Source organism: Orcinus orca, chromosome 19, assembly GCF_937001465.1.
Source record: "Orcinus orca chromosome 19, mOrcOrc1.1, whole genome shotgun sequence".
Classification (NCBI taxonomy): Eukaryota; Metazoa; Chordata; class Mammalia; order Artiodactyla; family Delphinidae; genus Orcinus; species Orcinus orca.
Genome location: NC_064577.1, coordinates 58,943,086 through 58,957,312, shown reverse-complemented (window position 1 = coordinate 58,957,312; position 14,227 = coordinate 58,943,086). Strand labels below are relative to the sequence as shown.

The window sequence follows — 14,227 nt, the reverse complement described above, 5'->3', positions numbered from 1 at the left end:
CTGCTGAGGGCCCGGGTTCAATCCCTGGTCAGGGAACTAAGATCCCGGGGTGGGGGGGGAAATGGCCAGCGTTTGTACAGCACTGTGCTGTACAGAATGCTCTCAGATGCACTGCTCCACTGATCCCCCAGTTCTCCAGTTCTTTCTTTCTTTTTTTTAGATGAAGAAACTCGAAATCAGGATGGTTAAGTGACTTACTTAAAGTTCATGACAGCAAATGTGGAAACTAGAGGCCAAATGCAAAGTTGACTGATGTTAAACCCCATGTCATTTTATGCTGCCCCTTAATTTAAGAAATCTTCACAAGAGTCTTCCTTATATTTACTTTTATGTGGATTTTAAATGTGTGAGGTTGACAAAAATTTTTTTAATTAATTAATTAATTTTTGGCTGCATTGGGTCTTGTTGCTGCGCCCCGGCTTTCTCTAGTTGCGGTGAGTGGGGGTTGCTCTTCATTGCGGTGCGTGGGCTTCTCATCGCGACGGCTTCTCTTGTTGTGGAACACGGGTTCTAGGCATGTGGGCTTCAGTAGTTGTGGTTCACGGGCTCTAGAGCACAGGCTCAGTAGTTGTGGCACATGGGCTTAGCTGCTCTGCGGCATGTGGGATCTTCATGGACCAGGGATCGAACTCGTGTCCCCTGCATTGGAAGGCAGACTCTTAACAACTCTGCCACCAGGGAAGTCCTGAGCTTGCCAAACTTTTGTCAGATGTAACATAAAGGAGGCTTCATCATCATCATCACTCTCAAACTGCCTATTCAGAACCCCCTTCAGCTTCCAGAGGATCATTAAAATATTCTTTAATGCACTGTAGAAAACTTATTCCATATCAATATGCCATCCAATTTTACTTCCCCAGAATGAACATTTCATTATGTGCCTCCATTCAGCCACCATTCCTTTTTCAAGGACCTTTTCACTTCCTCTGAATAAGTGAGTGAGGCTTAGATTTCCCAGACCTTTCACTTTATAATTGTGTGTCTTCTCTGATTGGCTTCTTGCTCTGGCTACTTCCTACTGACCTTGCTGCTTATTCTCACCCATATTTCTTTACTCACTAATTTCACCTTTATTGAATCTGAGAACTCTCCTCAGATGTGACTCCAGGTACACTACCTCCCACTTCTGTACCCTGTTTAACACCCTCTTCAATCCTGGCTGTACTCCCTGGGATTGAAATGATTTTGTGTCAGACATTCCTTAATTTGCGGACCCTGCAACCATTTCACATAACCACTCAGATATTACAGATGATCCTGGAAAGATTATGAAACAGTTACGTGGTATCAGTTGTGAGTAATGAATTCTTTTCTTATATTGGACATTAAGACCATTGCATAAGCTTAGGTTCTGAGATTTTCACAGCATAAAGCCCATCACTAATAAAATAATGAAGAAAAATTTCTACAAGTCACTGTAGTGTTGAGAGGAAAGGACATTCGTATTAGATTTCTTTATTTAATGCAGAGCCTTAGTTGAGTACCCACACCCCCGAAATTGTTATCTACTTTAATTATGCGTTCTTTTTAAATTTTATTTATTTATTTATTTGGTTGCACCGGGTCTTAGTTGCAGCAGGCAGGCTCCTTTCGTTGTGGCTCACAGCCTCCTTAACTGTGGCGTATGAACTCTTAGTTTCAGCATGCATGTGAGACCTAGTTCCTTGACTAGGGATTGAACCCGGGCCCCCTGCATTGGGAGCATGGAGTCTTAACCACTGCAGCAGCAGGGAAGTTCCAAATCTGTGTTCTTTAACTCATTGGCAGGTATACATATTTCTTATCTTTTTTCCCCTGCATTTTTAAAAAATACAGAAAAGAGAATAACTTCTTAAAATAAAATGAAGGAAAGGCCTAATGTATCTGAGTTTTTCTCAGTAGCATGAAGGGAAATGTTTGCCAGCAAGAACTGTGGCAAGGTTATCCCAGATGTCAGCTGTCTCTACTACTCAGGAGCTCAGAGCCCTTCTGAAGCTTCATAATTGTCCAGGACAGCTCCATTATGACTCAACATACAGAGCCTAGCCTCCCATGTGACACTCAATATTTAAAAATTAGTCTTCATTTCTCCTTCCCAGCAAGTAGCTTCAGTTGGAGAAAGTAATTTCATTTTCTTATGTGCCCATTCATTCACTCAGTCACCAGACCATCACTCCTCTATTATATGCCAAGATCTATGCTTGTTTCTGGTAATAAGGAAAGAATAATATATGGTTCCTTCAAGCACTTAAGGAGTTCATAAACTAGTGACAGAGGAAGATGCACAAACAAATCAATAAAGAAGTAACAATGCTTTCACTTTATTTGTATTATTTGAATTTTATGACTATATTTATATACTACACCCTGTTCAAAGTGGAAATAGACATTTAAGAAAGAACTAGTGATGTAAAAAATCCACAGTAATATGTAAATGACTTAGGGAGTTAAGACTGGAAATATTTGCACTTTCAAAGAAGCTTGTTAATGCAGATGAACCTCTAATTCTTTTGGTTACTTTATTTACATTTATAGACGTATATGTCTTCCCTCTTCTAACAGGCATTAGTAACATGGGGAGGGGGTGCTACAGATTAAGGTCCTAATTCAGTGGCAGGCCCATCTTATCTCCTCTTCAGGTCATATTCTCAAGCAGGAGCTACAGGATGAGACAACTAAAACAGTTCACTTCCTTTGCTTACCCCCAGCCCCATAATAGGCTTCTGCTGGGCTTCTTTGGTTGCTTTCATCATCACTTTCACCACCAGAGGTCAGGGAACCTTCCGGTTAATCAGGGGCCCTGGAAATGATGCAGAAAGTACTGACTTAAAAGTAATAAATAACATTTATTTAGGGCTCACTGTGAACTCATTGCTTAAAATGTCCTACTTAATCTTCACAACCACTCTATGAAATTGGTATTGATAAATCTCAGGTATATCCAAAATAAGTCTCTATGTAGGGTTGTGATAATTTTAGGTCTTTTATGTCTTTAGGTTCATTTTGGCACTAGACATAAGACGGTTGAACATAATACACTTGCCCTAAACAGCTCCAGATGCCAAGAATTGTCAAATTACTACTTTGGTTTCCATGGGTGGTCAAAAAGGATCATCAGGGTAAACTCTGTAGATTTTCTTTGACTAACCAGACTCCTTTCAACATTGAACTCCTAGACTTTAGAGAGAAGAATAGAACAGGGCTATGGGGAGGATGTGTGAGAGGCTTCCACATGGAAGTATCTGAGCATTGGCCTGCCACCTAGAATTAGTGATAATCTCAATGACTTGGATGGTGGTGTTCATAGTTTTCTCCAGTATTTGTATGGTATATAATAAAAAATAGTTGTCCATATCTAGTCATTCATTTGCAAGTCTCACTTGATTTTGAAGCTATAGAATACCTAAACTATTACCTGGGATTGCTGGAGTTTATTTTTTATTTATAACAACAGAATATGTTGAAGTCTAGGCTTTAATTCAAAATCCTAAGAGCTTCAGGATATTTCTAACCTTGAAGAAAGGGAAAATGAAGATATTGTGACATGACTTCCGAAGCAAAGCCTGAAGTTCTTCTGTGATTAGGGGTGGTGTTCCCCTCCCATGAGTGCAGGAGTTCTGGAGGTGGCATGGCTGAGGAACCTTTGGATAAGTTGGAGGAAGGTATGTGTGTGTGTGCCCAGGTGAGGGAGTGGGATTTCTCTTTTTTCCTTTCTTTCTGAAACTCAACTTTTCAAACATCATCACCTTTGCTAAGCAACTAAAACCCTGGGCAAAATTTTTCTGCCTGACAATATAGGTTTTTATCTTAGGCAATACCTGACACCACCATAAACTTTAGAATTTTAGAACTGACTGACTGCCAAGAAGCTTAGGAGGAGGGAAAATTAGTTAGGTTTTTTTTTGGTTAATAATTTGTGCTAAATAGTCCTTCAAATACAGATGTCTTCTGGCCTTCAGTTATCCCAAAAAAATCATTGTCTAAAGATTGAAATAGATGACTTCCGGGAAGATAGTGGAAGAGTAAGATGTGGAGATCACCTTCCTCCCCACAGATACACCAGAAATACATCTACACGTGGAACAACTCCTACAGAACACCTACTGAACACTGGCAGAAGACCTCAGACCTCCAAAAAGGCAAGAAACCTCCCCACGTACCTGGGTAGGGCAAAAGAAAAAAGAATAAACAGAGACAAAAGGATAGGGACAGGACTTGCACCAGTGGGAGGGAGCTGTGAAGGAGGAAAGGTTTCCACACACTAGGAAGCCCCTTCGTGAGCAGAGACTGCGAGTGGCAGAGCAGGGGAGCTTCGGAGCCGCAGAGCAGAGGACAGCAACAGGAGTGTGGAGGGCAAAGCGGATAGATTCCCGCATAGAGGATCGGTGCCGACCGGCACTCACCAGCCCAAGAGGCTTGTCTGCTCCCCCGCCGCAGCGAGCGGGGCTGGGAGCTGAGGCTCGGGCTTCGGTCGGAGCGCAGGGAGAGGACTGGTGTTGGCGGCGTGAACACAGCCTGAAGGGGGTTAGTGCGCCACGGCTGGCTGGGAGGGAGTCCATGGAAAAGTCTGGACCTGCCGAAGAGGCTAGAGACTTTTTCTTCGCTCTTTGTTTCCTGATGCGCGAGGAGAGGGGATTAAGAACGCTGCTTAAAGGAGTTCCAGAGGCGGGCGCGAGCCGAGGCTAAAAGCGCGGACCCCAGAGACAGACATGAGACGGTAAGGCTGCTGCTGCCGCCACCAAGAAGCCTGTGTGTGAGCACAGGTCACTATCCACACCCCCCTTCCTGGGAGCCTGTGCAGCCCGCCACTGCCAGGGTCCCATGATCCAGGAACAACTCCCCTGGGAGAATGCATGGCGTGCCTCAGGCTGGTGCAACGTCATGCCGGCCTCTGCCGCCGCAGGCTTGCCCTGCACTCCGTGACCCTCCCTACCCCCCGGCATGAGTGAGCCAGAGCCTCCGAATCAACGGCTCCTTTAACCCCATCCTGTCTGAGCAAAGAACAGACGCCCTCCGGAGATCTACACGCAGAGGCGGGGCCAAATCCAAAGCTGAGCCCCTGGGAGCTGTGACAACAAAGAAGAGAAAGGGAAATCTCTCCCAGCAGCCTCAGTAGCAGCGGATTAAAGCTCCACAATCAACTTGATGTACCCTGCATCTGTGGAACACATGAATAGACAAAGAATCATCCCAAATTAAGGAGGTGGACTTTGAGAGCAGGATTTATTATTTTTTCCCCTTTTCCTTTTTTGTGACTGTGTATGTGTATGCTTCTGTGTGAGATTTTGTCTGTATAGCTTTGCTTCCACCATTTTCCTAGGGTTCTATCCATCTGTTTTTGTTTCTTTTAAATTTTTCCTTTATAATTATTTTTTTTAAATAACTTTATTTTATTTTACTTTATCTTCATTCTTTCTTTCTTTCCTTCCCTCCTTTAGACAACGAATCATCCAAATTGAGGAGATGGACTTTGAGAGCAGGATTTATGATTTTTTTCCCCCTTTTCCTCTATTTGTGAGTGTGTATGTGTATGCTTCTGTGTGAGATTTTGTCTGTATAGCTTTGCTTCCACCATTTGTTCCAGGGTTCAATCCATCCGTTTTTTTTCCCACTTAGTAATTATTTAGTTTATTTTAATAATATTATTGTATTTTATCTTAATTTATTTTATTTATCATCTTATTTTCCATCCTTCCCTCCTTCTTTCCTTCCTTCCTTCCTCCCTCCCTCCCTCCCGCCCTCCCTCCCTCCCTTCTTTCTTTCTTTCTTTCTACTTCTACTAATTCTTTCTTTCTACTTTTTCTCCCTTTTCTTCTGAGCCGTGTGGATGAAAGGCTCTTGGTGCTCCAGCCAGGAGTTAGTGCTGTGCCTCTGAGGTGGGAGAGCCAACTTCAGGACACTGGTCCACAAGAGACCTCCCAGCTGCACATAATATCAAATGGTGAAAATCTCCCAGAGAACTCCATCTCAACACAAGCACCCAGCTTTACTCAACGACCAGCAAGCTACAGTGCTGGACACCCTATGCCAAACAACTAGCAAGACAGGAACACAACACCACCTATTAGCAGAGAGGTTGTGTAAAATCATAATAAGTCCACAGACACCCCAAAACACACCACCAGACGTGGACCTGTCCACCAGGAGGACAAGATCCAGCCTCATCCACCAGAACACAGGCACTAGTCCCCTCCACCAGGAAGCCTACACAACCCACTGAACCAACCTTAGCCACTGGGGACAGACACCAAAAACAATGGGAATATGCAGCCTTCAAAAAGGAGACCCCAAACACAGAAAGATAAGCAAAATGAAAAGACAGAAAAACACAGCAGTTGAAGGAGCAAGATAAAAACCCACCAGACCTAACAAATGAAGAGGAAATAGGCAGTCTACCTGAAAAAGAATCAGAAAAATGATAGTAAAGATGATCCAAAATCTTGGAAATAGAATAGACAAAATGCAAGAAACATTTAACAAGGACCTAGAAGAAATAAAGATGAAACAAGCAATGATGAACAACACAATAAATGAAATGAAAAATACTCTAGAGGGGATCAATAGCAGAAAAACTGAGGCAGAAGAACGGATAAGTGACCTGGAAGATAAAATAGTGGAAATAACTACTGGAGAGCAGAATAAAGAAAAAAGAATGAAAAGACTGAAGACAGTCTCAGAGACCTCTGGGACAACATTAAATGCACCAACATTCGAATTAAAGGGGTTCCAGAAGAAGAAGAGAAAAAGAAAGGGACTGAGAAAATATTTGAAGAGATTATAGTTGAAAACTTCCCTCATATGGGAAAGGAAATAGTTAATCAAGTCCAGGAAGCACAGAAAGTCCCATACAGGATAAATCCAAGGAGAAATATGCCAAGACACATATTAATCAAACTGTCAAAAATTAAATACAAAGAAAGCATATTAAAAGCAGCAAGGGAAAAACAACAAATAACACACAAGGGAATCCCCATAAGGTTAACAGCTGATCTTTCAGCAGAAACTCTGCAAGCCAGAAGGGAGTGGCAGGATATATAGAAAGGGAAGAAGGAGAAAAACCTGCAACCAAGATTACTCTACCCAGCAAGGATCTCATTCATATTTGATGGAGAAATTAAAACCTTTACAGACAAGCAAAATCTCAAAGAGTTCAGCACCACCAAACCAGCTCCACAACAACTGCTAAAGGAACATCTCTAGGGAAGAAACACAAGAGGAGGAAAAGACCTACAATAATGAAAACAAAACAATTAATAAAATGGGAATAGGAACATACATGTCAATAATTACCTTAAATGCTCCCACCAAAAGACACAGATTGGCTGAATGGATACAAAAACAAAAGCCATATATATGCTGCCTACAAGAGACCCACTTCAGACCTAGGGACACATACAGACTGAAAGTGAGGGGATGGAAAAAGTTATTCCATGCAAATGGAAACCAAAAGAAAGCTGGAGTAGCAATTCTCATATCAGACAAAACAGACTTTAAAATAAAGACTATTAGAAGAGACAAAGAACACTACATAATGATAAAGGGATCGATCCAAGAAGATATAACAATTGTAAATATTTATGCACCCAACATAGGAGCACCTCAATACATAAGGCAAATACTAACAGCCATAAAAGGAGAAATCGACAGTAACACATTCATAGTAGGGGACTTTAACACCCCACTTTCAGCAATGGACAGATCATCCAAAATGAAAATAAATAAGGAAACACAAGCTTTAAATGATACATTAAACAAGATGGACTTAATTGATATTTATAGGACATTCCATCCAAAAACAACAGAATACACATTTTTCTCTAGTGCTCACAGAACATTCTCCAGGATAGATTATATCTTGGGTCACAAATCAAGCCTTGGTAAATTTAAGAAAATTGAAATTGTATCAAGTATCTTTTCCAAACACAACGATATGAGACTAGATATCAATTACAGGAAAAGATCTGTAGAAAATACAAACACATGGAGGCTAAACAATACACTACTTAATAACGAAGTGATCACTGAAGAAATCAAGGAGGAATTCAAAGTATAACTAGACAAAAATGACAGTGGAGACAAGACGACCCAAAATCTATGGGATGCAGCAAAAGCAGTTCTAAGAGGGAAGTTTATAGCAATACAATCCTACCTTAAGAAACATGACACATCTCGAATAAACAACCTAACCTTGCACCTAAAGCAATTAGAGAAAGAAGAAGAAAAAACCCCAAAGTTAGCAGAAGGAAAGAAATCATAAAAATCAGATCAGAAATAAATGAAAAAGACATGAAGGAAACGATAGCAAAGATCAATAAAACTAAAAGCTGGTTCTTTGAGAAGATAAACAAAATTGATAAACCATTAGCTAGACTCATCAAGGAAAAAAGGGAAAAGACTCAAATCAATAGAATTAGAAATGAAAAAGGAGAAGTAACAACTGACACTGCAGAAATACAAAAGATCATGAGAGTGTACTACAAGCAACTCTATGCCAATAAAATGGACAACCTGGAAGAAATGGACAAATTCTTAGAAATGCACAACCTACCAAGACTGAATGAGGAAGAAATAGAAAATATGAACAGCCCAATCACAAGCACTGAAATTGAAACTGTGATTAAAAATCTTCCAACAAACAAAAGCCCAGGACCAGATGGCTTCACAGGTGAATTCTATGAAACATTTAGAGAAGAGCTAACACCTATCCTTCTCAAACTCTTCAAAAATATAGGAGAGGGAGGAACACTCCTAAACTCATTCTACGAGGCCACCATCACCCTGATACCAAAACCAGAAAAGGATGTCACAAAGAAAGAAACCTACAGGCCAATATCACTGATGAACATAGATGCAAAAATACTCAACAAAATACTAGCAAACAGAACCCAGCAGCACATTAAACGGATCATACACCATGATCAAGTGGGATTTATTCCAGGAATGCAAGGATTCTTCAATATATGCAAATCAATCAACATGATACACCATATTAACAAATTGAAGGAGAAAAACTATATGATCATCTCAATAGATGCAGAGAAAGCTTTTGACAAAATTCAACACCCATTTATGATAAAAAGCCTTCAGAAAGTAGGCATAGAGGGAACTTTCCTCAACATAATAAAGGCCATATATGACAAACACACAGGCAACATCATCCATATGGTAAAAAACTGAAAGCATTTCCACTAAGATCAGGAGAAAGACAAGGTTGCCCACTCTCAACACTGTTATTCAACATAGTTTTGGAAGTTTTAGCCACAGCAATCAGAGAAGAAAAGGAAATAAAAGGAATCCAAATTGGAAAAGAAGAAGTAAAGCTGTCATTGTTTGCAGATGACATGATACTATACATAGAGAATCCTAAAGATGCTACCAGAAAACTACTAGAGCTAATCAATGAATTTGGTAAAGTAGAAGGATACAAAATTAATGCACAGAAATCTCTGGCATTCCTATACACTAATGATGAAAAATCTGAAAGTGAAATCAAGAAAACACTCCCATTTACCATTGCAACAAAAAGAATAAAATATCTAGGAATAAACCTACCTAAGGAGACAAAAGACCTGTATGCAGAAAATTATAAGACACTGATGAAAGAAATTAAAGATGATACAAATAGATGGAGAGATATACCATGTTCTTGGATTGGAAGAATCAACATTGTGAAAATGACTCTACTACCCAAAGCAATCTACAGATTCAATGCAATCCCTATCAAACTACCAATGGCATTTTTCACAGAACTAGAACAAAAAATTTCACAATTTGTATGGAAACACAAAAGACCCAGAATAGCCAAAGCAATCTTGAGAACGAAAAATGGAGCTGGAGGAATCAGGCTCCCTGGCTTCAGACTATACTACAAAGCTACAGTAATCAAGACAGTATGGTACTGGCACAAAAACAGAAATATAGATCAATGGCACAGGATCGCAAGCCCAGAGATAAACACACGCACATATGGTCACCTTATCTTTGATAAAGGAGGCAGGAATATACAGTGGAGGAAGGACAGCCTCTTCAATAAGTGGTGCTAGAAAAACTTGACAGGTACATGTAAAAGTATGAGATTAGATCACTCCCTAACACCATACACAAAAATAAGCTCAAAATGGATTAAAGACCTAAATGTAAGGCCAGAAACTATCAAACTCTTAGAGGAAAACATAGGCAGAACACTCTATGACATAAATCACAACAAGGTCCTTTTTGACCCACCTTGTAGACAAATGGAAGTAAAAACAAAAATAAACAAATGGGACCTAATGAAACTTCAAAGCTTCTGCACAGTGAAGGAAACCATAAAGAAGACCAAAAGACAACCCTCAGAATGGGAGAAAATATTTGTAAATGAAGCAACTGACCAAGGATTAATGTCCAAAATTTATAAGCAGCTTATGCAGCTTAATAACAAAAAAACAAACAACCCAATCCAAAAATGGGCAGAAGACCTAAATAGACATTTCTCCAAAGAAGATATACAGACTGCCAACAGACACATGAAAGTATGCTCAACATCACTAATCATTAGAGAAATGCAAATCAAAGCTCCAATGAGATATCATCTCACACCAGTCAGAATGGCTGTCATCAGAAAATCTAGAAACAATAAATGCTGGAGAGGGTGTGGAGAGAAGGGAACCCTCTTGCACTGTTGGTAGGAATGTAAATTGATACAGCCACTGTGGAGAAAAGTATGGAGTTTCCTTGAAAAACTACAAATAGAAGTACCATATGACCCAGCAATCCCACTACTGGGCATATACCCTGAGAAAACCAAAATTCAAAAAAGTCATGTACCAAAATGTTCATTGCAGCTGTATTTACAATAGCCCAGAGATGGAAACAACCTAAGTGTCCATCATCGGATGAATGGATAAAGAAGATGTGGCACATATATACAATGGAATATTACTCAGCCATAAAAAGAAACGAAATTGAGCTATTTGTAATGAGGTGGATAGACCTAGAGTCTGTCATACAGAGTGAAGTAAGTCAGAAAGAGAGAGACAAATACCGTATGCTAACACATATATATGGAAGTTAAGAAAAAAGAATGTCATGAAGAACCTAGGGGTAAAACAGGAATAAAGACAGAGACTTACTAGAGAATGGACTTGAGGATATGGGGAGGGGAAAGGGTAAGCTGTGACAAAGCAAGAGAGAGGCATGGACATATATACACTACCAAACATAAGGTAGATAGCTAGTGGGAAGCAGCCGCATAGCACAGAGAGATCAGCTCGGTGCTTTGTGACCGCCTGGAGGGGTGGGATAGGGAGGGTGGGAGAGAGGAAGATGCAAGAGGGAAGAGATATGGGAACATATGTATATATATAACTGATTCATTTTTTTGTGAAGCAGAAGCTAACACACCATTGTAAAGCAATTATACTCCAATAAAAAATAATAAAAATAAAATAATGTTCCCCAAGCAAAAAAATAAATAAATAAATAAAATAAAATGATGTTAATGCTGTGGGTCCAGAGACCATACTCTGAGAACCACTGCTCTATACCATATTGCTCTCATTCCTCTTTTGGGTAAACCTGGAGACAACAAGACCAGCTTTGTTTCCAACAGCCACATCTCTTTTCAAAGATGCCAACTGAAGACACCAAATCAAGTATGTGACAGCCTGTGTTGAGTCTGAAGTTGACCTCATTGTTAGGAGTTTAAAGATACAGATACAACCCCAGTTACCACAGTGCTGACTCAAAGTGTAAGACACTTGAACTCACGTATCAGAGGGACATTCTCTGAGGCTGGCATGATCTCTGCCACCATGAGCTGAAATACAGTCACGGCCAACAGTATGGTCACTCCCAGGGAGACCTTTTCACCAGAGGCTGCTGGGAGATAAAAACTCAAGGGAGCCAGAAAAGATATGAGGACACATGGGATGAGGAGGTTGACGATATAGAAAGAGAACCGCCACTTTAGAAGGAGAGTGAATGTCACCTCCGGGTAAGGCTCAGAGCAGCAGCCATAGGAGATCACATTCTTCACAGCAGGCATGCCATGCACCTCCCACTCTACATCTTTGATGAAGTCGGAGAGGTCTCTGCTGTCCAGGGCATTGAATATATCCACCTGATTGCCATTGTAGGTCCAGGAACCAAAGGTCAGGTTGCACTGCTGATTATCAAAGGGGAAGTAGGTGACATCCACCACACAGGAGCTTTTGGTGATGGCTGGTGCATCCCAGGTGATCAGCCCATCATACCGCAGGACCACATTGGTGTTCACAGGCTCAGAAGATTCATCATCAGCCCTGGAGGTGAGAGGAGGAAAATGAGAGCTGCTCTCCAGGACAACTCACCAAACTCCTTTCCCCCGATAGCTCACCGCCCTGTGCCCATCACTTCAGTGTCTTGGCAATGGATCACCATTCCTTGTCACCCTGGCTTGAAAGTATGGAATCAACTCTAATTTGCCCTTCTTCTCCATTTCCTGTGAATAGTTAGGGCTGAGTTCTCTTGGATTCTTTCTTTAAAGCATGTCTGCTTTATGTCCCTTCCTCTCCATTCCCAGTGCCACTCTCTTGGTCCAGGTATAATGATTCAAACATCCAGACAAAAAGTAAACGAGGCTAAAATCTAACAGGGGGCTCTGCTTACCTGATTTTGTTAACTGTGGACACAAGAATATTAAAGTAACTTTTTGTTGCTGTTGGAAAAAAAATATTGAAATAAACTCTTGTGTAAATGTTCAGTCCTTTGCCTTCTATAGAAGGGCCTGAGCAGAAAAAGTAAACGTAGATCCCTAGAAAGGGGATTCCTATTGGTACTGAGTTTTCTCTTAGAATCAATGGCACTTGGGCTTAGGGTTTTAAGTCAGAGGCAGGGCTGTTAGCGAATTGAGTGGAGGAGGCTCCACCATCCACCTGAGTGGGTGATGGTTGAGGAGAGGCCAGATCATCTGCACTACCACCAAATCTATCTCACTGTATGAATCCAGCCCTTTATGCCCAGGAGAGCAGGGTCTGTAGCCGTGTAGCCTCAGCTTGTCCATTTGAAATCTGTGAGTATTATGAAAGTTGTGCCACGTTCTTGGTTTGCATTTACCATCAAGTATTATAGGAACTTTGAGAATAGATCTGAGCAGTAAAATGTGCCATGCCAGGGTATACCTACAACAGAGACATTCAACCGCACCCCAGTGTTGTGCCTGCCCTTAATCACTAAGATAATGATCTAAGAATCACAGATGCATTTTTAGTTTTAAACATATAACCTAGAAATCAGTTATTCAGATAGGCATTTTAAATTCATCTTTTTTTGTTGGATTTAGGGTCATTATCATTCCTTATGAAAAGGAAGGTAACCCAGAAGCTTGCTATTCAGAAGGCTATGACAGATGCATTCCAGAAACTGCTGATAGTAGTTTTAGGTAAGACCTTTTTGATTGTCCTTGAAGTGCTTCAGTTTCAGTGAGCAAATAAACTTATTTGAAAAGTTAATTGGATGAAAATAATGGTTATCTAAAACATTGCATATTCTTTCATTCACCAGATGTTTTCACAGCAGCAGTCTTAAATTTGTTCTTTATGGCATTTATGAGAAAAACGACAGCAAATATTATTGTCCCCAGTGTTTAGATGTAGAATGACTTGCCTCAGTTCATACAGAATGTGTTTGATCCAGTTCTTCCTCAATTGCTTGCTTATCATATAGAATAGTGTAGTGATTATAAGTCTTGGACACCTGTGTTTGAGTCCTAACTTTGTGTCTTAGATTGTTTTGTTGCTGTTGTCGCAATTTTAGTTTTTTCTAGCCAGAGACATTTGAAGGTATTTAATATCTGTAAGCTGCAATTTCTTTATCTGCAAATAGGGTTAGTAATTCAGCTTACCACCAAATGGGGGATATTGTAAGAGTAAATGAAATGATGAATGTAAAAAGCTTAGAACTATGCCTGAAACATAGTAAGCAGACAATATATATTGACTATTATTAATATTATTGTTGTTTTTTTGTTGAAGAGTTTATTAGATTATGTTTTTGGAGTCAATTTAATTTCAGCTTCCATTTCTGATATATTGGGTGAATATGATTCTTATATAATAATCGGCTACGTTTTTGTGAGCCTTGAAAGTGGTCATGCTACTGAAGAGCGTTGATTGTGTTCCCTATCGAGTTATATAGCAGTGAGAATGTCACAGGCAGTGCCCAAAGGAAACTTTATGATTAGTAGATTCCCTGAAGAGAATTGCTCACCTGCTTCACAGCCCTGCAGGCT

General features: G+C 40.4%; 1 pseudogene; it reads left to right on the top strand.

The window, feature by feature from the left end:
* Positions 1-13,422, top strand: part of LOC125962028 (RAD52 motif-containing protein 1-like) — a 131,251-nt pseudogene extending 117,829 nt beyond the window's left edge.
* The last annotated feature ends 805 nt before the right edge of the window (positions 13,423-14,227 follow it).